Raw genomic sequence first — 25497 nt, 5'->3', positions numbered from 1 at the left:
AGGCCAGGATGGTTAGAAGGAGAAGAGGGGAGGAGGGAAGAGCAGGTCTGTGGGTCTCCTGGGCCTGCTCGGAAACCCCAAGGCTTAGGCTTGCTGGTCTCCCCTAAGCTCCTTCCAGGTCTGAGTGGTGCTGATTCTGGGACTGCCAGCAAGGTGGGGAGGAGCTGTCTGGGAGAATCTAAGGGGGGCGCCGAGAACAGGCTGGGTGTGAGCCCCACGGTGCTCGCCACTGCCTCTGGGCCCATCCCCCACGCCAGGCGACGGCTCTGCCTGCCCTCCGATGAAATTTCATGCAGCCCACGCTGCAAGTGTTTGCAGGCACTCGGGGGTCCTGTCTGATCCTCCCTCACACCAGGACTCCCTCCCTGTGTGCCTCGGCCAGACGGGCGTGAGGGGCAGGGGGCAGCAGGCGGTACCCTAGTTTCTCCCCACACATTCGTCATGTAGTTCCCACGGCCAAGGCCAAGGCCGCCTTCCGTGATGCCTGTTAGCACCGACTCCCGGGTGCCCAGCCTTCCTCTCTCCAGGTGGCCTTTTACAGGGGAGACCGGGGCTCTGCAGGTGGAGCCCCTGCTGTCCTGCTCAGGGTCCACAGGGGTCCTGCAGAATCACCCCATCTGTCTCCGTGACGGTCGTGGGGTGGGGCTGTGTGGGGAGCAACTCGGACAAGACTGTTACTCGAATTAAGACTTATTCTATGCATCTGCTCTCCCACAATATGGCGCTGGGAGAGGAGGAAACAGCTTCTACACGGCTGCCTCCAGTTCAACCAATAAACAGCAGGACCTGCTCCTGATTGGAGGAGAGCAGCGTACTCGGCGTGTGGGTAGCAGAGTTGGGATTGGTGGAAGAGGACTATAAAGGAGGAGAGAGACAACATGCACCAGGAACATCTATCTGAAGGAACACCTGTGCAGACCCCGAGAGAGCCGGCCGGCGGTGTGCCGCTCCCCCGCGGAAGTGGGGAAAGTGGCAGGGGGAACCACCCTTCCACGGAGGTGGAAGGGACGGTAGCCAACCCGGGAAGAACCAGCAGCAAACCCGGGGAGGGCCGAGCAGACAAAAGAACAGCGCAGGGTCTTGTGTCGTTCCTCCGTGAAGAGGGGGAGCGACATAATGGTGCCGTGACTCGGATAGGAAACCTAGGCAGGGTTTAGTGTCATTCCTCCATGAAGAGGGGGAGCGACATAATGGTGCCGTGACTTGGATAGGAAGCCTAGGCAGGGTTTAGTGTCGTTCCTCCACGAAGAGGGGGAGCGACAGGGCTGTGCCCATTCACTCTCAGCCTGGCTGCCTCCAGCCAGGGGCCATAGATTACCGCAGACCCCTATAGGTGGGAGGCACACCCTCCCTGTCCCAGAGGACAAGTTCAAGTTCACCACCAGCTTCTGAGAAGCCCCTCAATTGGACAGCAATGGGGAGTGAAGCCCCCCCCCAGCCACCGAGGGGCTTTCTCTTCTTCCACTTCCCCTCGCCCACCTTCCCCTCATCTGCCCTCGGAAGAGTCCCTTTGCCAGCCCCAGTGTGGGACCCGCGTGGCTGGTCTTGCGTTTCCTGCACTGTTCCTTGGCTCTTGGGACCTCTGTCCAAACCCGACAGGAAAAGTCACATCTCACAGTCAGGGAGGAGACATGGGGGCTGCAAACATGAGGAGCTCTCTGTGCCCTCGGCAGCCCCCCCATCGGAGAACAGGTGCCCAGGCCCGGGACCCTAGAGACAAGGCAGGTGTGGGGCGGAGGCAGGGAGGGGCTGGTCACCCACCGAGGCAGCCGCCGACGCCGCAGATGGCCCCCGAGGCTGGGCACATCTGGCTGGAATGGCGAGAGCATCATTGTGCCCTCCCATCAGCCTCCCGCAAATGGACCGGAGTGTGTGTCCAGGCTCTGCTGAGCTCCTGAGTGCCCTCACAGCAGCGTGGCAGAGCTGCGTCAAAAGACAAAGAAACGCGGGGGCTTGGCGAGAGGGTGCCAGCAGGGGGCGCTGTGACCGCGCAGTTTTTCAGACTTGAGGGGCAGCCGAGAGGGTCCACATCCATGGAGCCTGCCCGAGGGGAAGTCACTGCCCCTTACTGGCTGGGCGGGCTTGAATGGACACTGCCACTCACTTCTGCTCCCATGGAGAGCCAGACCCCACCCCCACCCCCACCCCGACAGGCGTGCTGGCCAATGCCTTGGAGGGACCCCCAAGGGCACCAGTGCTCTGAGGCTTTATCTCCACAATTTTTTAACAGAGTCTCATCCCTGCCACAGCTCTGTGCAGAGAAAATTGCTTCTGGTCTCTCTAAGCCTCAGTCTCCCCATCTGTCAGATGGGCGCAACAGAGGGTGATCTCGAGGAGTCTACCAGCATCTATTAAGGGCCCGAGCAATGGGACCCCTGCTAGCCATAGTGGCAGAGCCGGCACCGACAGGAACCGGCTTCCCCTTCCTGGGTCTCAGTGTCCTTGTCTATGAAATGAAGTCTGGAGGGGGTGATTTTCAGGGTCAAGGACCTCGATGCTGTGGGCCCCGCCCCAGCGCTGTGGGCCCCGCCCCTGCTGCTGCAGGCCACGCCCCTGCTGCTGCTGCTGGACTGGAGAGGATGGGAGTGTTAGCAGAGATGGCTGATGGGAGAATCTTGCTTTCCCCAGGGAGAGAATCCAGATACGAGACCTGGAGTAAGTGGTAGGCAACGCAGCAGTTTCACGGGGCGAACACACCCGGTAGAGCAGGCAGGTGTTGGGGGAACGCACCGAGCACCCAGTTTGCTTTGCACTGGGGTTTGTACGATGCGGGTATGGGCCCTCTGGTTCTCTCCCTCCTCCCTCTTCTGGGGAACTGCTCTCTGGTTGTGTAAGTGCTGGGCTCCTCCCAGGAGGTTCTCAGCACTGTGGCGCTGGACCCCATAGCCCTGGTGCAGGGCGGGGAAGACTCCCCTAGGCTGCCCACTGGAACCCACTGACACGGTTATCAAAGGGCAAGGCTTTCGGTCTCCACACCCTGCTGGCCTGCTACCGAGGCCAGCATCTCTCCCCTCATCCGACCACACACAGATTCCCAGTTTCTCAGGCTGAGGTCTGTCTTGTTGCCCAGCAGGAGGGCCAATGGGAAGGGTGTGCTGGGTACTGCCTGAGGGTAGGGGGTGCAGGTGAAGCCTGTGGGAGGATGTGCCGGAGTCGCCAGCCCCAGCTCCGGGGGCCCTGGGCCCACGGCCACCTTCCTGGCACCAGGCCCCTCCCCCAGCATTGTATGTGTGTACGGGGCGGGGGAGGCTGTCCTTGCAACCACGGGGATCATGTCTTCTTGTCCTCTGGGAACTCTGGGCAGAGGCTGGACTCTTGGGACAGCGCTCCCAAGCCCTCCAGGCCTCCATCCCTGCCAAAGGAGCCCCAGGCATGCACTCCCCCATCTCCCCACCAGAGGGCAGCAGGCACCAGCGGGTCCTCTGCCCTGGATCTCTCTAAAGTCACAGGTTCAGCATCTTCCACCCTGTCCCCAACCCACCCCTTGAGGACACCCGGGTCTGGAATTCTTGGGCTTTCGTCCCTCTTCCAGGACACATCTTGGCCTGGACCCCTGAGTCAGGCATAGCAGGCTTCCCCTCCCTAGCTGTCCACGAAGTCACTGCTGGGTCACCAGGAATCCCCATGGCTTGGAGTGACAGTGAGTGGCAGCGACCCCTTCCTGCATCTCCCCTGAGACCTCAGGAAGGTGGGCCGGGTGTCAGACAGGGCCACCTCGCCATTTCCACACGGACGTGCTGACGTGGGACGGCACCCGCCTGGCCACTGGCGATTGTCCTGACTCCCAGTGCTTAGCAGTTTCTGAGATGAAATGAGAAAAGATGGACAACCAACAGGCTTTGTCAGCAATTGAAATGTTTTCATTTTCTTTTTTTTTTTTTTTAAAGATTTACTTATTTGAGAGTTACAGAGAGAGAGGGAAAGAGAGAGAACTTCCATCTGATGGTTCACTCCCAGCCAGACTGAAGCCAGGAGCCAGGAGCTTCATCCAGGTCTCCCACATGGGCGCAGGGGCCCAAGCACTTGCGCCATCTTCCACTGCTTTCCCAGGCACATTAGCAGGGAGTTGGATGGGAAGTGGAGCAGCCGGGACTCGAACCAGCGCCCATACAGGATGCTGGCGCTGCAGGCTGGGGCTTTTGCCACTACACCACAGGGGCCCTGAAATGCCTTCCTTTTCAAAGGGTCAGCTCTTCATCCTCTCTTGAAATAATAAAGATTGCAAGTAGCTGAATTTTCTTATAAAAATGTTTTTTATGCCCTTCTGGTAGAAACAGAAAGTGACAGCTTTATGGTCATTTCCCTTTGGGGAGGGGGACGTGAGGGGCCTATGAGAGCCTGAGCAGCACGGCTGCAGACCCCTGCCCAGCTGAGGCTGGCCTGGGGGGCTGAAGGGCGGATCTGTGCTGGCTGGGTGGCGGGAAGAGGCTGAGGGCAAGGAGGGGTGTCCCGGCCAGGCTGTGGTGTGGGGGGCCCGTCTCCCCTGCCTCCCTTCAGAGCAAGGCCCAGCCACAAGGGTGGGGCCCCCGGGGGGCCAAGGACTGACCCTCATGGAGGAGGATGAGCTAAGGCTTTAGGCTGCACAGTGAGCAGGGTGCTGGGCCCAGGGCAGCAGTGACAGAGACTAGAGAGGGAGCCAACCAGGGTGGGAGGGAAAGGAGCGAGGGGTGGGTGGGGGCAAGGGCTGGGGGGTGTTGGCTCCAGCGCCGACCGGCAGGGGTGAAAGGCAGCGAAACCGCGGCACAGGAGGGCAGTGAGAGGAAGCCTGGGCAGGGGGCCTGGGGTCTGGCTCACTGGGAGCAGTGACCGTGGGCAGGGCCCTCGTGAGAAGCCACCACCCTCTCCGCCAGAACATCGTGCAGGCCCCTCCCAAGCCCCACACTCACCCTGAACGTGGGCACCTGCTGTGGTCGGGCTGTCAGGGCCAGGCCTGTGCTGGGTGTCTGGGCACCTGCAGCTGGCTGTGCTGGGCTGACCCTGGGCGCCCTTTATCCCTGTGCCTCCCCCCCACCACAAGTGTCTCAGACTCACTCAGCGCCCTCCCCCCCAGTTCAGGACAATGGACAAACATGATGGCGGACCCCACTCCCAACACCTCAGGCCTGTGTCTCGAGTTCTCCGGGCACGAACAGGGAAACTGAGGCCTGGAAAGAGAACAGGAGCTGTCTGAGGTCGTACGGGTCTGGGGACTCGTGGCACAGTGCTCTTTCATGGTTCTATCCAGCCCTCTGAGCCTCTTGGGGTGGGAGAGAGGAGGGGCCCAGACCCAGAGGCTGGGGCCTGTGCCAGGGCTCAGAGGAGGGTGTGGGGAGTGCTGTGGGTGGCTGAGCTATTTCCAAGCACTGATCTCACAAAGCATCGGTGCAGGGAGTCTGTGGAGGGTGGGGGATGGAAACCACTGTGTGCCGGCCTAGCTCTGTGTGCATATGTGTGTGTGTGTGTGTATGCATGCACGCGTGTGCATGCATGTGCACATGAGCATGTAGGTACGCGTGTGTGCACATGTGTGTATGTGTGTGCGTGCACGTGCATGTGTGTGTCCGTGTTCACCATCTTCATGTCCTCTGGGCTCCATGTGCCCCTGTGCTCGGGGAGGGACCAGCTGCTGTCCTTGCAGCCATATTCTCAGTCTGTGATCAGAGAGTCCTTGGGGATCTGCCCCTGACCTTGTCAGCAGCCCAGCCTGTGCCACCCTTTTTTTTTTTAAGTATTTATTTTATTTATTTGAAAGGCAGAGTTACAGAAAGGCAGGGGCAGAGAGAAAGGGAGAAAGAGGTCTTCCACCCACTGGTTCACTCCCCAGAATGGCTGCAACAGCTGGAGCAGCACCAATCCAAAGCCAGGAACCAGGAGCGTCTTCCGGGTCTCTCACGCGGGTATAGGAGCCCAAGCACTTGGGCCATCTTCGACTGCTTTCCCAGGCCATAGCAGAGAGCTGGATCAGAAGTGGAGCAGCTGGGACTTGAGCCGGTGCCCATATGGGATGCCGGCACTACAGGTGGTGGCTTTACCCTCCATGCCACAGCGCCAGCCCCTCCTGTGTCACCCTTTGATCCTGGGGTCTGCATGCTGTGGCTCACACTTTGCAACAACACCCAGAGTTGAGGCTCCCCTTCGGCTCCAGCCTCTGCCAGCCCTTGGACATGCCCTGTGGGCATGGGGGCTGCTGGCTGGAGGCCAGGGGCAGCTGTAAGGGATCCCTGGAGGGAAGAGAGGGGTTGCAGAGGTGGGAGGGCAGAGGATACACAGGTCTCACTGTAGCCCCAAAAGGGTTGGAGGGGCCGGGTTCTGCTCCACCCAGCTGTGTGACCCTGGGCAAATCCCTCCACCTCTCTGAGCTTCTGTTTCCCCAATATGGGGAGTGAGGGTGGAAGAAGGATTAACTAAGACACCACACTGAGCCCAGGAGGACTTTGCGCTCAGTGAGCGCCTGGTAAAAGACATGGCTCCCAGCTCAGGGCTGAGCCTCCGAGACACCCTGCACCCCACCCATCTTGCATGTCTGGGGTGCCACTTGAGGATACCCCACTTCTGAGACTTCAGTAGATCCTGTATTTTCACTGAGCCAAGGGTCTTGGGTAGAAACCGGAGCCCGGGCATCTGTCTCCCGCTCTGGCCTCATGGGGCCGAAAGGATGCGACTGGCTGCATGTCGACCACCCTGGGCTCCGTCCTGGGTGTGCTCACAGGTGCCAGGTTGACGTGATCCGCCCATTGCACAGATGCCTTCTGAGTGCCAGGGATGCTGAGGGGCCCAGCTGCCCGCGTCCTAGTGGGGTCTGTGCTGCCGGGGAGCTGGGGGAGGCGGGGCCCAGGGAGGGGCCGGCTGGGTGTACAGGTTCACAGCTGAGCTGAGCGAATCTTGGCAGCCGCGCCGGTGATTGATCGCCTTCGATCCCGCGCCGCCGTGAGCCACCCTGCTTACTCATGGCTTCTTAAAAACAGCTTCTTCCCCGCGGCCTCTTTAATAATTCAGCGCCTAATTGTCTCCAGATGCAAACCTGAAAATGCCAACTCAGGGCCTTGGTCCCCGCCCCACTGCTCCCTGCCTCCCCTGCCGGGGGCTCCTCGGCCATGTCTGCTGCAGACCCCTGCCCCTCTGTCCTGCCTGCGGCCGCTGCAACCAAACACTGGGGACCTGCGGGAGCTCCCGCCTCCCTCACCTCTGGCTGCAGCCATGGCTACCTCCAAGCTGCTTGTAGCAGGGGAGGGCGCCTGGAGTGAGGGAGTCATGGGGCTGGCCACAGCCCCCAAGGGATAGGGGCATCTGAGGGTGACAAGGGGAGGCTGCTCCTGCCTGGGTCCCTGACAGACCCCCGATGGAGCCCATGCCTGCGTGGCCTCAAGGGTGCTGGTGAAATCAGAGTGTCCACAGGCACTCCTGGAACTGAGATCTCCCTGCCAGCGGCTCTCAAGAGCGCCCTCTGAAGGCCATCTCCATATGACAGGGAGCCTGCGGCACTGCACAGGGCGACCAGGGGTTGGTTACCAGAGCACAGGTTCTGAGCCCCACTTCCTCTCCCTCAAGGCCCAGCCAGGACTGGGGTGCCTGGGGGAAGGGCTTGAAGGGACCGTGGCAATTGAATGAAGAGCTGACAGGGAGAGGAGGGCCGAAGGCTGAGCTGGCTGTGCAGAGGGTTTGCAGGGGCCAAAGCCTAGAGGTGGGGAACCGGCTGGGCGCTGGACGCCCCTGATGCCACTGGATGAGAATAAGCCTTAGGGGTGAAGGCTCCGCAGGCTGGGGCAGGGTGGAGTTGAGCGAGGTGGAAGAAGCAGGTGGTTTGGGATTGAAAGGATTTGGTGATGATGACAGGATGTAGTGTACATCCTGTGGGGTCAGGACACTGGGCCCGGTCCAGGTTTGAGTTCTGAGCAGCAGGGAGAGTGGAACGGTGACTTATGGTGGTGGGAAGGAGAGGAGTGTCTGGCCTGGGGGCGGGGGTGGGAGCCTGGGGCAGCCGTGACGTCTGAGACACCTGAGGACATCCAGGTGGGCCCAGGGAGGCAGGCAGGCCGCAGGTGAGCCTGAGGCCGGAGGCCAGCGCTGGGAGTGAGTGGCACACAGACAGGGTCTGAAGGCAGGAGCCGGGCAGTGTCAGCACCCTGCCAGGTAACCTATGTTCAAAGCCCCCGGTTCCCCTGCAGGGACCCAGCTCCACTGTCTAGCCCTTGACACCTGCATAAGGCATCTACGGTTTATTATACCCAGAAAAACACTTCTCTGTATTCCTTTTTTAAAAAGATTTATTTATTTATTTGGGCCAGCGCCACAGCTCACTAGGCTAATCCTCTGCCTGTGGCACCAGCACACCAGGTTCTAGTCCTGGTCGGGGCACCGGATTCTGTCCTGGTTGCCCCTCTTCCAGGCCAGCTCTCTGCTGTGGCCCAGGAGTGCAGTGGAGGATGGCCCAAGTCCTTGGGCCCTGCACCCACATGGGAGACCAGGAGAGGCACCTGGCTCCCGGCTTCGGATCAGCGCGGTGCACCGGCAGCAGCGCGCCGGCCACAGTGGCCATTGGAGGGTGAACCAACAGCAAAGGAAGACCTTTCTCTCTGTCTCTCTCTCACTGTCCACTCTGCCTGTCCAAAATAAAAAAAAATAAAAAAAGATTTATTTATTTATTTTAAAACATTACATGGAGGGAGAAGGAGAGGGAGAGAGAGGTCTTCCATCCACTGGTTCACTGCCCAATTGGCCACAATGGCTGGAGCTGCTCCCATTTGAAGCCAGGAGCCTCTTCCAGGTCTCCCACGTGGGTGCAGGGGCCCAAGGACTTGGGCCATCTTCTACTGCTTTCCCAGGCCATAGCAGAGAGCTGGATTGGAAGTGGAGCAGCCAGGACTTGAACCAGCACCTGTATGGGATACTGGCACTGCAGGTGGCGGCTTTACCCTTAAGCCATAGTGCCGGCCCCTTCTCCGTATCCCAAAACATGACCTCATCTTGTTCTAACCATTGGTAGCCACGAGGGTTCCCAGCTTTTCACATGATCCAGCCAAGCCAAAGGTAACGGGAATACCCATTGTCCAAGGTGAGCACCTGACCCGGCTGGACCAAAGTGATCCCTTCCAAGGTCATCTATCTATCTGTCTGTCTATCTATCTATCAATCGGTCAATCAATCGATCTATGATGCAGACAGAGAGGGAGAGCGAGCGCCCATCTGCCGGTTAACTCCTCAAATGCCTACGTGACTGGAGCTGGGAGCCGGGTGGCAGGGATTCAGCTCCCTGAGCCATCACTGCCGCCTCCCAGGGTCTGCCTTGCCAGGCAGCTGGAGCCAGGAGCTGGAGGCGCGCCCTGAACTCAAGCACTGTGACACGGGACGAGGCCGTCTTAGCCATGAGTCCAAGGACACACCCCTCCCCAGATCTTTGGACCGTGCGAGTCTGGGGCGGAGGAGCCTGGGACCTCCAGCAGCCAAGCCTCCAGCCTTGTGGAAGAAACCCTCTGGGCAGAGTGGAGCTGGCGAGCAGAGAGCAGGGAGCAGGAAGAGCCGTGTCCAGCTTGAGCCCCACCCCCTTCCTGCGGTGTGGTTTAAGGGTCCATCGGTCTGTTTGCCTGGGAAGTCCCATTACAGGAGCCCTCTCCCAGCCTCTGAGCCAACAGAAGGGGAGGCACAGAGGGAGGAGCCGCACAGGTAAAGTTTCTGGACTAACAAGGTCAAGTACAGGCTGGAATGGTATAATTAGCATTCTCAGACACACGAGAGGACCTTATATTATATGCATACAAGCGTCAACGATCTTGGCAGTGAAACGGGAAGTGTTGAAATGCAGAACATTTTAGGCATGGGCCGAGTTACAGAAGTGGTCACCTGCCTGGCTAAGTGGCCTAGAACTTCTATCAGGTTCTATACGAGAAGACGGAGATGAAATAGGAGCAAGAATTTGGGAGTCACTGAGAAGACTTTAGCACTCTAAACTTTCATCTGAAAGAAGGTCCAGGGGACTGGCGCTGTGGCATAGTGGGTAAAGCCGCCACCTGCAGTGCCGACATCCCATATGGGTGCTGGTTCAAGTCCTGGCTGCTCCACTTCCAATCCAGCTCCCTGCTAATGTGCCTGGGAAAACAGTAGAAGACAGCCCAAGTCCCTGGGCCCCTGCACCCACATGGGAGACCTGGAAGAAGCTCCTGGCTCCTGGCTTCGGATCGGTGCAGCTCCAGCCATTGTGGCCCTCTGGGGAGTGAACCAGTGGATGGAAGACCTCCTCTCTCTCTCTCTCTCTCTCTCTCTCTCTCTCTCTCTCTCTCTCTCTCTCTCTCCTCTCCCTCTCCCTCTCCCTCTCCCTCTCCTTCTGCCTCTCTGTAACTCTGCCTTTCTAATAAATAAATAAATCTTTAAAAAGAAGAAGAAGCAGGAGGAGGAGGAGGTCCAGGAAGCAGGTGACAGAACAGAGAGGAGGAGACTCAGTACCAGACCGAACGTGGGTGCCATGGCATGGCATAGTCCCCGATAGCTCTAAGGAAGCCGTCCGCCATAGATGGAAAACCAGGCGGAGGAAGGAGAGGGGACTTCCGCAAGGCAGGAGGGGCATCTGCTCTGGGCCTGGCTGACTCCAGAGCATGGGCTGTTTCCACAGGGTCACCGTAAGACATGCAGTCCTTGCACCTGCGCGGCCACCAAGGCCCGCCCCTCCTGCTGCTGAGCACGACCGGCCATGTGCTGCCACGTGTGTTCTTAGATTTCGGGTTAGGGTGAGATGAAGGCTGAGGAAGGAGCCCTGGCCAAGCCACTGTGTGACTTCGCAGCTCGGACTGGGCCTCGTTTGTCTCATCTGTATAATGGGAGTGCAGTGTGTATAATGGAGGGAAGCGGGGCAGCCTGTCCCGCCCCTCCATCTGGGTGGGGGTTGAGCAGTGAGGGGTTGGGGAGAGTTGTTAGGAAGCCAACCAATGCTAGGAAGAAAGCTCTGGCCTCCTGGCCTGGCGCCTGCCCGGCGCTGCCCCCCTGCCTGCTCCCATGGGCCACGGCCGACCTCTCGGCTCGCACAGCGTCCTCTGTCCACCCGGTGTGCCGGGACCCAGCACTCGCTCCTCTCCACCTTCAGCCCTCACCGGGGAAAAGAACAGGAACCCTCCTCCGGGGCGGCAGTGCTTCTGGCCTGTTTCTCCCGTCCCGGTCTTTGCCACACGTGGTTCTGGCTGTTTGTCTGTCTCCCCCTGGAGGCCGGGGGTCACGTCTGCCGCGTGCAGTCGACGCTTTTTGTTTGTTTGTTGAATGAATTAGTGTAGGAGCTTGGACTTCATCCAGCGTCGTAATCCGGCCTCTCCCATCTTCCCCACGTGGGTCTGGCTAACGCCCACGTGGCCGGCCCTCTGTGAAGGAGGGTGATGGGTGTAGTCCGGGGCTTCTGCGAGACGCAGCTGTGAACAGGAGTGTGGGGAGTGCCTGCCTTGCAGGGGCGGCTGAGGATTCCGCGATACCGGATGTGTGAGGGCCTAGGCGTGCCTGGTACACGGTGAGCACTCACCAGCTGGAGCTGCCATCATCATCGTCATCACCATCACCATCATTCCCCAATCTCCTTACTGTCGGAGCCCAGAGGGAGAGGCTGAGCCCCCCAGCCCCCACCGCCACCAGCCGGTCCAAGGCTTCCAACTCCCAGTGCTCAGCCCTAGCTTCTCCCCTGCTGTTTCCTGCCTGAGAGCCCGAGTCACTCATCTCCGTCCCAGGGATGCAAGCGTCTGCGGCAAACACGCCCCCCCCCCCCCCCACCCCGAGCCAGCAGCTGAGGTGCTGGCACCAGGCGTCCCCAATGGAAATTCCCCAAGCCACCCGTGGGCCCTCGGCTTGCGTTCAAACAGAAATGCTGCCCAGGTATCTTCCCAGATCAGCAACTAGGATGTGACTTGAGAGCACTTTGCATCACGGTCAGGATGGATGGCTGCGTGGGACTGGGGCGAGGGCCAGGCAGACGGGAGCAAGCAGGGCGAGCCGCGGGGCTGCTTCCCGCCCATGAGCAGCAGGGGCAGGGCAGCACGACCCCGGCCAACAGGGGTCTGGAGCACCCCCCACAGGTCTGGGCAAGGTGCAGGCTGGGGGCTTCGCCAGCTTTGGAGATGAGGAACCTGATTGTCAAGAGTTGAGAAGCGGCACAGTTTAGAGACACAGCCTTGGGTGTCCCGACTCATCCCTACGCAGTCCTCTTGCACAGAGAGGCGGGGAAGTCACAAAAGTCCCCGGAGAAACCCACCAGCCGACGTGATGGGTGTGGCCCAAACTGAGGGTCTGTAGGGAAGTTGCCCAATGGGATGCAGCGGGCTCTGCTCAGGCCTGTGGCTCCGGAGCTGGTTAGCTTCTCTGGACCGGACCTGGGTGGGGGTGAGAAGGACATGAGAAGAGGTGAGACATCCTCTGGGTGAGAGAGGGAGCGGGACTCTCCCATCACAGCGGACCAGGGAGCAGCAAGGGGGCTCTCCAGGGTCCCTCCCTCCACCGTCCTTTCACTTAGAGCCTTGGAAGTCCCGGGGATGATAAAAGGATTTGGGGCCGGCGCCGCGGCTCACTAGGCTAATCCTCCACTTTGTGGCGCTGGCACACCGGATTCTAGTCCTGGTCGGGGCGCCGGATTCTGTCCTGGTTGCCCCTCTTCCAGGCCAGCTCTCTGCTGTGGCCAGGGAGTGCAGTGGAGGATGGCCCAAAGTCCTTGGGCCCTGCACCCCATGGGAGACCAGGTTAAGTACCTGGCTCCTGCCATCGGATCAGCGCGGTGCACCAGCCGCAGCGCGCTGGCCGCGGCAGCCATTGGAGGGTGAACCAACGACAAAAGGAAGACCTTTCTCTCTGTCTCTGTCTCTCTCACTGTCCACTCTGCCTGTCAAAAAAAAAAAAAAAAAAAAAAAAAGAAAGGATTTGGGTGTGCCTTGCATGGGGAGGGAGACATGGAGAGAGAGCCCCTCCTCCTGACCAGGGCAGAGGGGAGGTCTCAGATGGTCGCTGGGCAGTTACAGGGCTGTTTTCCCATAGTGGGCACCGAGGGGCCAGCTACCACAGTGACACCTGGGAGCGTGGCCACATGGCCAAGTAGCTTGGTTCCTCTCATGCCTCCCATGGGAGCCAGGGCCACTTAGCTGAGGGTGGAGAAGGTCTGTTCCTTCCAGAAGCCACTGGTCTTGATTCCAGCCTGAGGTGGTGAAGGCTCCCTGGCCATGATTCCAACTCCCGTGGTCGATGAAGACTCATTTCCTGGACCTGCTTTGCACGTGGCAAATGTCCCTTGCGTTGTGTTTCCTGGGGAATGGGTTCTACTGATGATAAACCCTTGGCTTCTGTGAACTCAGAATGCTACAAGTTATCCTTGTCACATTTTTGCTGGGTATAAAATTCTAGGTTGTCAGTCATTTCTCTTTGGGCTCTTGAGACAATGTTGATCAATTGCATTCTAGCCTCTGTGGTTTTGTTGCAAAGTCTGCCATCCCTTGATTGCTGTTTCTATGAGGGAAATGGCACCTTCCTCTGGGCAGCTTCAAGCTTTCTCTTCACTTCTGGACTTTGCTGTGACGAATTCAGTTTTCTTTGTATTATCCTGCCTGGGATTTGTTCATCCTACTGAACCTGTTTGATCTTTCATCAGTTTTGGAAATTTCTTCAAATTGTGTAATTGTTCTACAGATTAGTGTTTTTTTAACCAGAATTTCTTCAAATATTTTTTCTGGTTCTAATTCTGTCCTTTTCTCTTTCTTCTTTTTTCTGGGACTCCAAGTGCACATTTGTTAGATTTTTTTTTTTTTTTACTTTATCTCACATCTTCCTTACATTCTCTTCTGTTGTTTTTTCCTTCTATTCACATTGTTTTTAATTAATTAATTTAATTTGAAAGACAGAGAGACAGAAACAGAGGCAATGCCCAAATGCCCACCACAGCTGGGGCTCGGCCAAGCTGAGGCCAGGAGCCTGGAACTCAGGTCAGATTTCCCACTCGAGTGGCAGGAAGCCAAGTACTTGGGTCATCAGCTGCTGCCTCTCAGGCTGCACATTAGCAGGAAAGTGAAGTGGGGGGGGCAGTGCTGTGGCACAGTGGGTTAAAGCCCTGGCCTGAGGCGCCCGCATCCCATATGGGTGCCAGTTCTAGTCCTGGCTGCTCCTCTTCCGATCCAGCTCTCTGCTGTGGCCTGGGAAGGCAGTGGAGGATGGCCCAAGTCCTTGGGCCCCTGCACCCACGTGGGAGACCCGGAAGAGGTTCCTGGCTCCTGACTTTAGATCGGCTTAGCTCTGGCCCTTGTAGCCATCTGGGGAGTGAACCAGCGGATGGAAGACCTCTCTCTATCTCTGTAACTCTGTATTTCAAATAATAAATAAAATAAATCTTTAAAAAAAAGTGAAGTAGGGGCACTCTGGTATGGGGCGTGGAGTCCCATGAGGCATCTACACTGCCACACCAAATGCCCCCTGCCACTCCCACGACGTTGACGGTGGTTATTGATGTGGCTGGATCCGTGTCTGCCACTTGGCTCCTTGCTTTCTAGGTGTCTCCTGCCACTTTTGTCCCTCTGTTCCTCCTTTACTGCCATCTGCTGTGTTCACACGTCTGTGCTGCTTGCCATTTCTTTTTGCATATGGGTCAGGCACACGAGCAGCCCTGTGGCAGGTGTGTCAGCTTCTTCTGCAGGGCGCCTGTGTTGACAGAGTTGGACGCAATAAGAGACAGGTATGGATTCCAGTTTGTCATTTTGAGTTCCAGTTTGCTTTCCTCCTTGTTCTTTATGTCCATGCTTTTCTCCTGTCCTTTAGTCCTGTTGACCTACGACAACCTTAGGCACACGCAGAGGAACAGCCTTCAGTAGACTCTCTCCAGCTCTGTCTCCTCTTAGACTAGGATAGGTCTCATTCTCATGATAAAGCCCAGATCCCATACCATGCATAGCAGTTCTGCTTCCCTGATCAACCCTTAACTGACACAGGCTCCAAATTCTTTCTTAAAACATACACTCCATCTTTTCACCATTTCTTTTTATATATTTTTAATAACATAGTAGGGAGGGCCAGTATTGTGGCACAGCACATTAGGCCATGGTATGCAACACTGGCATCCCATATAGGCATTGGTTTGAGTAGGCATTGGCTACTCATATAGCCACTGGAGTAGCATTGGCTACTCCACTTCTTACCCAGCTCCCTGCTAATGTGCCTGGGGAAGCCGTGGAAGATGGCCCAAGTGCTTGGGCCCTGTACCCATGTAGGAGGCCCAGGTAAAACTCCTGGCCCCTGGCTTTGGCCTAGCCCAGCTCTAGTCATTATGGCCATTCAGGGAGTGAACCAGTGGATGGACACACTCTTTTTCTCTTCTGTCTCTGTCTAGGTCTCTCCTTCTCTAACTCTGCCTTTCAAATAAATAAATAAAAGCAGATGGGTCTCTGGCCTAGAAGTCAAGCTGTCATTTGGAACACCTGCATCTCATCTCAGGGTGCCTGGGTTCAAGTCCTGGTCCATTCTTGATTCTAGCTGGAGGCAGCAGGTGAGGGCTCGAGTGGTTGGGTTCCTGCCACCCTCATGGGAGACCTAGATGGAGCTCCCAGCTCCCAGCTTCCTCCTGTCCCAGCCCCAGCTGTTGTGGACATTTGGGGAATGAACCAGCAGATGAAAACTCTCTCTCTCTCCTTCTCAAATACATACGTACATGCACACACACACATACTTAAAAAACAAACATGTTGATCGTTGTTATTTTGAAGTCCTTGTCTGCAACTCCAACACCTGAGTCATGCTGCATTCTCTGTCCTTTGGCTTCACAATCAGCCACTTTTCCCTTTTTCTCATGTCTAACACTTCTTTAAATTACATTCTGGAAATTGTGCTCTGGTTTAGCTTATCTCCTACAGAAGTTGAGTTGGCAGGAGTTGTAATTTCCAGCAAATCACACTCATCCTGTGGAAGTTCACCTGTTGCCATTGCAAGGGTAGGTCTAGTGCGGTGTTTGCTTGTTCACAGAGTGTAGTCTTCTCTCTCTCTCTCTCTCTCTCTCTCTCTCTCTCTCTCTCTCTCTCTTTTAAGATTTATTTATTTGTTTGAAAGTCAGAGTTACACAGAGAGAAGGAGAGGCAGAGAGAGAGAGAACGAGAGAGAGAGCGAGCGAGCCCAGGCTGTTCTCCAGTGTCCTCCGTTCTAGCTGAGCAGGACCCTTCATTTCTCCCCACAGCTGTGTGTCCTCCTAAGTCTTGCTCTGCTCTCAGCCCCCCAGGAACTATTTCTGCCAAGCCCTTCCAGAATGTGTCTCTGCTCAGGCACAGCCTAGGAATTGACCAAGAATCCAAAGGACATTTGGGGTTCTCCTTCTTGGCGACTCTCTTCTTTCCAGACCCCTGTCCCTTCATATGACAGCCACCTTACAGGTCCTGAATTCTGATCTCTGTCTCCTTCATCCAATGTGGCCACCAGTTTGAAGCCCAGCGTTTTGGAAGATATGTGCAGGGATAAAGAAGACATGAATGCAAGGTGCGCTTCCTCCCTTGACCCAAAGATCAGTGCCCTGTGTTAATCGCTGTCTTGTGCCCTCATATGCCTGCTTCCCGTATTTTGTCTAGGTTTCATCATTGTTTTATAAGAGTGACAGAAGTCTGACGCCAGCTACCCAATCATGGTTGGAACTTTCTCCCCCCTAGAATTCAGGGTAGGTGAGAGAGGGAAGGATGCTTGTATGGTTCAAAGTACAAATTTATCCAAACTCATCCATATCCCTGCTTGGTCTCTGAGTGTGTCCCAAGGATAAACAATGCATCTTTTCTCTGTAGTAACAACAGAGGATACAGCCCTTACTGAAGACCTCAAATGGGGCCACTGTGTTTTTCTGAATTGTTTTACACACACAAGGGCCATCTTAAAAAAGTTCAGTGGGAAATGGAATTACATTTGTTGATGCAGACACTTTTGAAGTCCATGCATTTCTTTTCATAAACACATGTCACAGGAACTTTTTGAAGAACGCTTGTTTGTTTCACCTTCTCGCTCTGACACCTGCTCTATTCAGTCCCCTTTCGTAGCTGTAGCTGCAGAAACTTGAGTCATGCCGGGGTGAAGTGACTTGGCCAACGTCACCTAAATCACAAGTGGAAAAACCAACACTGGAACCCAGGCAGGCTGACTTGCCAAGCCTGCGCTGTGCACACCACACGACACGGCCATTTAAAAAGGATCTCAATCTGCTTACAGTTTTGTTATAAATATAAGGTACGAGGAAATCACTGATTCAGCAGAGTCTTGAAAGCTACAGCTTCTTCTCCCAGGCTGACTGAGAGGTTCAGGCTCTGCTGGCTTCATCGATTTCTCTAAGGATGTTCTCTCCTCTCCGGTTCTGCCTCTGTCTTAGCCCAGGCCACCCCGGTCTTTCACCCCAGCACTTCTTTGTCTTTGCCAAGGGCTTCCCTGCCTCTAGACATCTCTGAGAAGCAGGCTACAGAGGACAGGGGGTGATGATGAGAATGGAGGCCAAGAATACCCAAACCCAGCTCTTGAGCCACAGTGTGGGGCAACCGGAGGTGGTAAGGGGGACAGCAGGAAAAACAGCTGAGCCCTTCAGTTGGGGACTGAACCCCTGGAAGTCTCCCAAGACTGGAAACCAGCAAGGAACAGATAGACAGCAGGCAAGGCAGAGGCCCCAAGGAGCCAGCATGGCCAGGGCAGGAGGTGGACAGGGAGTCAGGAACCCCAGGTCCATCTCTCTGCAGCACTGCCTTCAGAGTAAATTCAAAGCCCAGCTCTTCCTCTTATTAGCCAGGGGCACTTGGGCACCTGTCTTAAACCTGTTTGTCTACCTTCGGATGCACTGGAGATCAACGTGAGCGTCACAGAACAGAAAACCTAAGGAATGATGACCCACAGGAGACAGCGGCTTAGCGTTCTCAAGGCGTGAGGAATCCAGAGCTGGACGATTGTTAGGGGTAGCTTGGCAGCTCGAGTCATCAGAGCCCAGGCACCTGTGTCCTTCTCCGACGTCTCAGGTCCAGCGGTCACAGCCCCATAGAGCAGAAGAGACAAACAGAGAAAAGGCGTGAAAAGGCCAAGTGAGTGCCCCACTCCCGTAGGCGTGGTTCCCTAGAAGTCCTATCCGGTGACTCCTGTCTACATCCCATTGGCCCAGTCTACATCATGTGGGCATCGCTAGGCACAAAGGAAGCTGGGAAATGTAGTTTTATAGCAGAACACATTGTTGCCCAAAGAAGGGATAAGGAGACCTTCAGTCGGTGCCACCAGGAGTCTTTGCCAAATCCCTCACCGTCAGGCTAGATGTGAGGATGAAGTGGGGTAATCCTTGTAAAACTCCTCGCAGGGACCTGGCTCAGCAACAACCACAAGCATTCACGAATTTGGGAGATATTTTCGGGAGGCTGGCCCCTCCATGGGCTGCTCACCAAGGCCACCTGCCAGCAAACACAGCCGAGGAGAAGCCCACTAGTAGAGGCGATGGGACAGACAGAGGGGTTTTAAAGGCCCAGCCTCAGAGGGAGCTGACACTCTTTACTTGATATATTTGCTTGTCCGTTTGTTTGAAAGGCAAAGTCAGAAAGAGAGAGAGAGAGAGAACTTCCACCTGCTCATTCACTCTCGAATGCCCTAATAGGCCTGGACCAGGCTGAAGCCTGGAGCCGAGGACTCCATGTGCATCTCCCATGTCGGTGTCCGAGACGCAAGTCCCTGGACCACCATCCAGCACCTCCCAGGAGCATTAGCTGGGACTTGAACCAACACTCTGATGTGGGACGCAGGCTTCTCAGGCAGTGGCTTAACTTGCACATCACTGGGTGCAGGAAGGAGCTTTTGGGGCTTCGTGCCCATACGCCCTGAGCGAGTAAGGTGCAGGCACGGTTGCTGTGTCTATCTGTCCCTTTCCTCCTCTCTTTCCAGCTCCTATTTCAGATGTGGCCCTTCCTCCTGCTGTGGGAACAGAAGGTTGAGGCCACGTGGCACATCATCATGCCATAGGGCTCCTCCCGGAGGAAGCACACACCGCGCCTGCTCACATTCCCACGCCACGGAGGGTTGGAAGCGGGGCCTCCAGGCTACACCTGCCCAGGGACACTTCTACCCCTCACACAGAGGACGGAGGCAAGGGATTTTCATGGCCATGTGGTGGTCTCTCTCACTGCCCACCAGCACACATCTGTGCATATCCATCTTCCACACGCGAGAGTGCTTCAGAATGTTTGCGGGAAGTTGAATTAAAAAAGTTTATTGGCCGGTGCTGTGGCTCACTAGGCTAATCCTCCGCCTGTGGTGCTGGCACACCGGGTTCTAGTCCCGGTCGGGGTGCCGGATTCTGTCCCGGTTGCCCCCCTTCCAGGCCAGCTCTCTGATGTGGCCAGGGAGTGCAGAGGAGGATGGCCCAAGTGCTTGGGCCCTGCACCCCATGGGAGACCAGGAGAAGTACCTGGCTCCTGCCATCGGATCAGCGCAGTGCGCCAGCCGCAGCGCACCAGCCGCGGCGGCCATTGGAGGGTGAACCAACGGTAAAGGAAGACCTTTCTCTCTGTCTCTCTCTCTCACTGTCCACTCTGCCTGTCAAAAAAAAGAGATAAGTTTATTTTGGTGCAAAAGTATTCTGAAATTCAGGCATCAGGCATAGGTCAGAGATGGCAAAGGCAAATACCATCGCTATCAGAACCCCTTGTATCCGAACTTAGGAATGAATTATATTCAATAATGTTTTTTAAAAAATATTTATTTATTTATTTACTTAAGAGGCAGAGTTACAGAGAAAGAGAGAGAGGTCTTTTATTCACTGGTTCACTCCCCAAATGGCTGCAACAGCCAGAGCTGGGCTGATCTGAAGTTAGGAGCCAGGAGCTTCTTCCAGGTCTCCCATGTAAGTGCAGGGGCCCAAGGACTTGGGCCATCTTCTGCTGCTTTCCCAGGCCATAACAGAGATCTGGGCAGGAAGTAGAGCAAGCGGGACTCAAACCAGTGCCCATGTGGGATGCTGGCGCTGCAGGTGGATGTTTAACCCACTGCGCCACAGCGCCAGCTCCCTCTGGTAACCTTTTTTTTTCTTTCTTTTTTTATTTTATTTTTTATTTTTTTTCTTTGACAGGCAGAGTGGACAGTGAGAGAGAGAGACAGGGAGAAAGGTCTTCCTTTACTGTTGGTTCACCCTCCAATGGCCGCCGCGGCCAGCACACTGCGGCCAGCACACCGCGCTGATCCGAAGGCAGGAGCCAGGTGCCTCTCCTGGTCTCCCATGGGGTGCAGGGCCCAAGCACTTGGGCCATCTTCCACTGCACTCCCTGGCCACAGCAGAGAGCTGGCCTGGAAGAGGGGCAACCGGGACAGAATCCGGCACCCCGACCGGGACTAGAACCCGGTGTGCCAGCGCTGCAAGGCGGAGGATTAGCCTGGTGAGCTGCGGCACCGGCCTCTGGTAACCTTTTGAGATCCCTTTTCTTCATGAACTCTCACGGTTCTCAGGATGGATTTGGATCATGTGTGACATTACACCAGACCCAAAGGCACTAAAGTAACTCTCCTGCTCTGAACCCAGGAACATGTGGTCTTGGGGCAGTGAGTGAGGGTCCTTGGAATCCCTGGCAATGGAATGAAATCTGTTTTGCGCTCGGGAGACCTCGCCTGTCGGCTGTCTTCCGGAGAGCCGTCTTCACCTGTGTGGCCCCGGAAGCAGGTGTTGGGAAGCGCATGCTCCCTGGAGGCTGCAGGCGGCCTCCATCTCCTGCTGGTGCAAGTTGGGAGGTCCCAGAGGCACTTCCAGTCCGGATTAACCAAAGCCTTTTTAAAAATTTATTGATTGATTTGAAAGTCAGAGTTACACACAGAGAGAAGGAGAAGCAGAGAGAGAGAGAGAGAGAGAATGGTCTTCTATCCGCTGGTTCACTCCCCAGTTGGCCGCAACAGCACTGCAGGAGGTGGTTTTACCCTCTACACCACAGCGCCGGCCCCAGCTGCTCTCTCTCTCGGCTTCCTGATGCTACCCAGCACTTCAAGGCCACGTTTGATTCAGTGATTGCCTGGGAAATCTTGAGGGATCTTTAAAAAAACGCTTTCTGCAACACTCACTTCTGTTCTGTCCAAAAAAGCCATTTGCTTTTCTAAGACAGTGAAGAGGCTTTCAATAACTGGTATCTCTTGTCTTCAAACAAGATAGTTCTCCTCTGATCTCATCTCTTTCCTGAGGATATAAAAAGTTTATTTCCCTAGTAGCTCCGGTGGGTGTCTGAGATGGGTGATGGGGAGGGGTCTGTCCCAGGCAGCCTCACGGGGGCAGGGCCTTTGCACCTGTGACTCCCTCCTCCCTCCACCCAAGGCCCCGCCATGGCTGCGGCTGCTCAGCAGCATGCCTGGGTCCCAGCAGTGGGCAAGAGGAAGCCGGAATGAGTGGGAGATGCACCTGCTGCTCAGACACCCTTCCCCCAAGCCCCACCATCACTCCCACTAGCACAAGGAAGAGCAGTCCTCCCTCGGCAGCCACAGGCCCAGCTAAGACTTGTTACTCATGTATTTGATTTTTACTGCAGGAACAGGCTGTGGATAAGGTACGTGTTTTGTGGCTGCAGCGAAGGTACCTGCACCCAAGCTGACTGCTTCAGGAGCCACTCTCCTGCCAGACTGCGTGTGTGTGACGTGGGACATTTCCTTATGGCTTACGCCAAAGGAATGGGGGTTTTCTGCTACCTGTAGCATTCACGGGAAGTTGGGTTGGAGCAGAGGCTGGGTGGACGTGTTCGTGGGAGCTCTGATTGCAAAGCTGGGCAATGCCCTGAGGTTGAGAGCCAGAACCCCTGAGCGTCACTTCCTGGGGGTCCCAGCGCTGAGGGGGCAGGCTCTGCCTGTGAGGGGAATCCTGTGTGCGGCTGGGGACGCTTTCACATCCACCCAGAGCCCACCGGGTGACAGGCAGGTGATGTCGCTGCATTGACTCCAGTTTACAAGAAGGAGAAGAAAGCTCAGAGAAGCGGTGTGCCAAGGCCAAGTCCACGAACAGACCGGAGTTAGAAGTGGGGCCCCTGCCCTGGGCGCCGCTGGACTCCCTGCCCCATGCTCTGGCTGGTGACACCAGGGCAGCCTCTGCTGAAGTAACCGGGAGGAGGCAGCATGAATCGTTGTACAGGCGAGTAGTACCCACCCCTCAGGAGGCGCACAGCCGAGCACAGGACGCACAGGTGCATGTCTAAGTTCACCTGTGATGACCGCCAAGAGGGACAGGACGGGGTCTCTGCAGAAGTGACGTGGAAGCTGAGGCCCAAAGCTGTGTGGAGGAGGAGGAGGGGGGGGGGGGGAGGAGGAGGCCGGGGGTGGGGGGAGGAGGAGTGTGTGCGGCTCCGGGGACAGCACCTGCAGAGGCCCCGAGGTGAGGCAATGCTGCTTCGTCCAGGCAGTTGCAAGGGAGACCAGGGCACTGTGAGTAAGGCAGAGGGAGGGGCAGAACACACAGGTCTAGAGGTGCAGGGCAGTGTTGAATTGGACTCACAGGCCCTGGGGCTGGAGTACTGGGTGCGAATTCTGACTCTGGTTCATCAGCCGTGTGCTCTTAAAGCAAAGCATGAGCACTCGCGCTTTAACTTGTAACTTCTACCTTTCCCAGAGTCCCGATCTGACTGGGAGCTGTGGGGAATGAATGAACGAATCGTGTGGCAATGCTGGATCTGCAGCAAGGGCTAAGCAGGCAACACATTAATGAGGAGCCTCTTGGTTGCAAGGGATGGCAACTCAGCTCACATGGCTTAAGCAACAAAGGGGGATTTGCTGGCAGAAATAACTGAGAGATGGAGACTCGCATATGGCATCAGGCGCAGCGGGATCCAGGAGCTCAGCACTGCTAACTCGTCTTTCGACTTCTGCTGTTTTCTCCGAAGCTGACCGAAGTCTCAGGCTCACTGTTCCCACATGGTGGCAGGTGGCCTTAGTCCTAGACAGGTGGCCGGAACCCAGCCACTGCAGCCATCACCACTGCCTCCCAGGGCCTCCACTGGCGGGAAGGCCAAGTCAGGAGCTAGAGCCGGGGATGGAGCCCAGACAGTCCTATGTGGGACGCAGGCGTCTAAACCGTGAGGTCCCTCACCAACCACTGTGGGAGGCTTTACACGGGGCCTGATCTTCCTTGAAAGGTCCTTCCTTGAAGGACCGTGAAGGTGGCGATGCGAGGTGGGATTGATGCCAGGGGAGAGGGACGCTGGTGCGGGTGGCCCGCGACGGTAGAGCCGGTGACGGGGGAGCATCACACGGGAGCTTGGCGCGGTAAGGACAGGTGGATTCTAGAGTGAGGGCCCAGGATGTAGCTTGGGCAGCTGAGACCAGGAGCCTGGAGGATGGCCAGGTCTGGGGGAGCATGGAGGTCAGCTTAGCAGGCATTTCTTTGGAATGTGGAGTCCCACTCCTGGGCACTCTCATGTCTGCTTTTCCTGGCAGAACACACTAGAACAAAAGGAGGCCTGCTCTCCCCACCCCCCTCCCCCAGGAGAGATGGGGCTGCACCATCTTGCTATAGGGAACAGCTTCCTCCACCAGCCTGTGTCCCGCCTGAGCCTCCCCCCACTCAGGAGCCAGAAGACCTCGTGCAGTGCTGGGGTAGGGGTCGGGGCACAGGAGCAGGAGACTCGGTGGGGCGCGGGGCGGGTATACAAAGAATATTGGTCAAATATCACTTCTTGGCCTTTTCACTAAGATCGAGTGTTAGAATATTGGTCAAAGCCACAGGGTCCCAGGCCCTGGGAACTGACAGTATAGCTGTGATGAGAAGGGCAAGGGCCACATTGGAGAAGACAGGACAGTCACCAAAAGGCAGGTGGCAGAGGCCCTGGGGGTTCAGAGGAGGTGGGTGAGCAGGGCTGGTGGCATCTGGGTTGACTTCCTGGAGGCAGCTTCAATATTCCAGACAAGCAAGGTCCATGACCTAAGGGGTACCCCCACCTCCAAGCTGTTTCCTCGGAATACATTTTTTTTAAAGATTTTATTTATTTGAAAGACAGAGTTATAGGCAGAGGTAGAGACAGAAAGGTCTGTCATCCGCTGGTTCACTCCCCAAATGGCTGCAAAAGCTGGAGCCGACCTGATCTGAAGCCAGGAGCAAGGAGCTTCTTCTGGGTCTCCCACGTGGGTGCAGGGACCCAAGGACTTGGGCCATCCTCCATTGCTTTCCCAAGTGCATGAGCAGGGAAATGGATCAGAAGTGGAACAGCCGGAACTCAAACTGGCACCCATAGGGGATGCTGGCACTGCAGGCTGGGGTTTTAACCCACTGCCCCAGAATACTTTCTAAACTAGATGGGGACAGGTGGGGCACTGATGAGCTTCCCAGACATGCTGAGGTCTTCCCAGGTGGGCCGCTGCTTTCTCAGGTGCATTAGCAGGGAGCTGTATCCGAAGCGGAGCCGCTGGGACTCAAAACAGTGCCAACATCACAAGCTCAACCCTGCTGTGCCGTGTTGCCTCCCTCCCCCCCCCAAAAAAAAATGAAACTAAAAGATACATTTGTTGTGGTGCAAAAAGTATTGAAATCCATGCGTACTTTTTATATCATATGCATTTTCCATGAACTTTTTGAAGACTACCCTAAATGCACAGATTTCAATTATAATCAAACCAAAATAAACTCACTTTAAAATTCCACTTTCCATGCACTTTTTTTTTTTTTTTTTTGACAGGCAGAGTGGACAGTGAGAGAGAGAGACAGAGAGAAAGGTCTTCCTTTTTGCCGTTGGTTCACCCTCCAATGGCCGCCGCGGCCGGCGCGCTGCGGCCGGCGCACCGCGCTGATCCGATGGCAGGAGCCAGGAGCCAGGTGCTTTTCCTGGTCTCCCTCCATGCACTTTTTGAAGTACTCTGTATGTGCCCCACCCCCAGGCCTGTCCCTTCCCCCTAGGCACCAAGGGCCAGCAGCATGGGGGTTGTCAGGGAGGGGAGCCAGAGGGGGCTGGTCTGGCACTTTATAGAGAAGTAGAGCCTGGGGGCTTGTGTGCTGGCTTCCTCGTCCAGGTCCCAAGGAAGGGAGTGTGGCAGGGCCAACAGCCCAGCCTCAGTGGACCTGGACAGGCCCCAGAGCTAACAGGTCCCAGGCTGGTGAGCAAGCAGGGAGTCAGCTTCCCATGCATTAGGCCCACGGCCCAGGCTGCTAATACCAATTGGACGTTCTGCTCTCAGGCCTGGCATCCACTTAGGCATCGTTAATATTTTACACCGCATAGCCAGGGGATCGATGTCTTGTTTATAGCTCAATGTTTATGTCATTAAAGCTTTCACTGGGAACTGGGAAGATGCGTGGGAGGAGCAGGGGAAACTGAGGCGGGGAGCCAGGGTGGGGGCCGGCCTCGGAACACCACCAGCTTCCTCTGCTCGCTGGGGCTGGTCGCCTTGAACAGGCATGCACACCCAGCCCTGAGGATATCACCAGGGACCATCAAAACCCCTGCCAGGGGGCCAACCCTTGTCTCAGTCAATTCTGAGAGGTCTGCTTATCACCCCCATTCCATGGATGAGAAAACCGAGGCTTGGAGAGACCGTGCACCAGTGGCTCTCAATCAGGCCACAGATTTAGGTTTTGCCGTAACTACTTGGGCC

At 56.4% G+C, this 25497-nt stretch overlaps 1 protein-coding gene across 3 annotated transcripts in view; it reads left to right on the top strand.

Annotated features, from left to right (window-relative positions):
* KCNIP3 (potassium voltage-gated channel interacting protein 3) overlaps positions 1-25497 on the top strand; it is an 84767-nt gene that overhangs the window by 21085 nt on the left and 38185 nt on the right. The window lies entirely within an intron of this gene.

The sequence above is a fragment of the Oryctolagus cuniculus genome, chromosome 2, assembly GCF_964237555.1.
Source record: "Oryctolagus cuniculus chromosome 2, mOryCun1.1, whole genome shotgun sequence".
Lineage (NCBI taxonomy): Eukaryota > Metazoa > Chordata > Mammalia > Lagomorpha > Leporidae > Oryctolagus > Oryctolagus cuniculus.
Note: the sequence above shows the minus strand (reverse complement) of the source record. Positions and strands in the feature narration are given on the sequence as shown.